This window comes from Aplysia californica, unplaced genomic scaffold (assembly GCF_000002075.1).
Source record: "Aplysia californica isolate F4 #8 unplaced genomic scaffold, AplCal3.0 scaffold00452, whole genome shotgun sequence".
Taxonomy (NCBI): Eukaryota; Metazoa; Mollusca; class Gastropoda; order Aplysiida; family Aplysiidae; genus Aplysia; species Aplysia californica.
Window position 1 is genome coordinate 69,519 of NW_004797722.1, and position 2,642 is coordinate 72,160.

The 2,642-nt window shown below is 40.5% G+C and overlaps 1 long non-coding RNA gene across 1 annotated transcript in view; it reads right to left on the reverse strand.

The window, feature by feature from the left end:
* LOC101856119 overlaps positions 1-2,642 on the reverse strand; it is a 26,681-nt gene that overhangs the window by 5,875 nt on the left and 18,164 nt on the right. The window contains exon 2 of the long non-coding RNA XR_220792.3: positions 1,601-1,690. This is a non-coding gene — a long non-coding RNA (uncharacterized LOC101856119). The remainder of the gene's footprint in view (positions 1-1,600; positions 1,691-2,642) is intronic.

Genomic DNA, 2,642 nt, shown 5'->3' on the forward strand with positions numbered 1-2,642 from the left:
TGCTAGAGAATATGTAGAGTAGGTCAGTTGTAGAATACAATATCAAGTGTTGAATTATTTAACGGAAATGACGAGATCAAGCAGGGTCCTTTTGGACATGGACTTCAAATTTGCTCATTTTTGCCAACCATGAAGAAACGTGGGACCATAAAAGCAGTCCTGTTTTTTTATGTTTAACGCTCCCGTCGACAAAATATACATCCGTATGGAAATCGCTGCTTCAGCATTGCCTGTCATGGTCAACCCGGTTGTATGGTATACGATAACCCGTCAGAAAGAAGGAAATACTCGAAAAAATAGCTTGTCTACGTGGGAATCGAACTCTTGTTCTTCGAGTGCATGCACGGACGCTGATTCGGAAATGTGCACTCCTAAAAGGTGGCGCCCAGGAAGGGAAACTGGTTGTTAGCAATATTATTTCAAGTAGCCAGGCATCTGCTTCATGAGAAAATAGATTATGAATAGCATACTAAAACCATCCATTTGAAATTCACTTGACCTAGTAAGCACATTAGTGATTTTCGCTCTGTTTGGTCACTTTTGGGTCGCCGTGACGTCATATGCAAAAGAAAGTTTTCCAATTTTCTCAAAAATAGGAAAGAGGTAACGGGGGTTGATAACTTATTACGGCAAAAGAGTATGTTATAACGGAATAATATAAATTATCACTGGCCATCCATACTCTTGAAGATCAGGTTTTTTTGGTTCATTTCGTTGGGCTGTGGCGAATTCATGCACGCTAGCTCAAGAGAAACGGCACGTTTTCCATACACGGCCTCTAGTGCATTCATTATCGCAGTGCACGAACTTTCTTTTCGGGACGACTGACGGCTCGTGATTGTTGTTTTTATGTTTGTTTTGAGAGTTTCCTGATCTTACTTTTAAATGTTGTTGAATATACATGATAGTTTATGCACAATCGGAAGGATTATGGCTGTCGTCTGCTCCTCCCAGTTCTTTGATTTCTACTCTTCACTTTCATTGTTTCTGTTTTGTTTTGCTTTGTTCTTGAAAGTTGGACACCGTGCGGGGATGGAAAAACGGGGTCTGTGTTCATGCGTTGAAGGGTGACGCCTGTGGTTGCGTGAAACATTGCAACAATTTTATCATCTAGTATCAGGACTGGAAAAGTACCATCTGCAACAATGATACCGTATGGTTGCTACCATTTTCTTACTAGGTTGCCTACTAGTAAGTGGAATATTGTCGCAGGTACCAAAAGACATGTCTGCAAATAAACCCACTGAAATTACCCCAATCTGTAATGTTATTAAATTTGACGAAGAGTTGTTTTTACAAGGGAAATATTAACGCTCGTCAAGGTTTCGTACCCAAGCATTCTATATAATATATTCCAAATATTTAGTAAAGTCCTCGATCTCCTCCTGTACCTGAGCACCAATTCGGAGACCACACTTCCAAAACGAACAACCGAAAAGATCTTGAAGTGGTGCATGAAACGCAAACAAGATTTCTTACGTGAACGTCTGGGGAATATTACTGAAAACATTGTGCCCCCATAACTAAACATTCATGTCTCCCATAAGAGGAGATAAAACCCCAAAGGTCAAAGATCAGGAAGGACAGATAAATGACCCACCTAAAATATATCCGTCGACGGGCCCTTGGCTGTAGAAAAGAATCTCATATAGTGTCCTTTCCTCCTGGGTCACAGCGATCCATGGCTCTTCTGGGGATCAAAAGATAATAACGTTTCTAAAATATAATATTATGAGAGATTTTGTTAGGGATGAGAGAGACTGGGGAGATTATAAGAATAGGGTAAGGAAATAAAAGTCGATCTCCATTATTATTATGATGTGAGGACTTGGGGTTACGGTGTTGGGTTTGTAGGAACGTGTATTTGTGATTGTGTGTGAATGTATCATGTACAGACAGACAGACAGACAGACAGACAGACAGACAGACAGACAGACAGACAGACAGACAGACAGACAGACAGACTGACAGACAGACTGACAGGCAGGCAGGCAGGCAGGGAGACAGTGAAAATATAGATCCCGACAAATCAACATCACAACACCCATATGAAACTAAACCAGCATTACAGTTTTTTCTTAAAATGTATATTATTACTTCTACACCAATATCGACACGATTTCGATCATTTAGGAGATGAAATTCAACCCTCAGTTCTGTCACATTCTCAAAAAGTAGAAAGCTTCAGACAGTAGCAAGGAACTCAACAAACACTACCCGACAACGGAATGCTATACAAAACACAGTCAAATACATTTTGACCCCCATCCCTTTTTTAAGTGAGTGAACAGCGTAAATAGTAATAATTAGTCCATGTAATCATGGCGACCCAAAAGTGAGCCCAATGAGATTTGCAACTCCGGATGAGTGTGGTAAGTACATGTATGTCAAGTAAGTCAATGGAGAGTTCAAGTTTACCTTTACAAAGCGTACACCAAACACCCCCCGATGACTAAAAACGATACACAACAGTCCACTGCCTATGTATCTAAAACAGTACGTGTCAACCTTAATATAGCCAGTGCCCTGCTTTGCCTTCAAAAAGAGTCTAAAAAATGTACGTACCATGTACTTTCATGTACAGTTGATCCTGCTCTAACGACCACCTGTATAAGACAATCACCTGCACAAACGCCCACTCT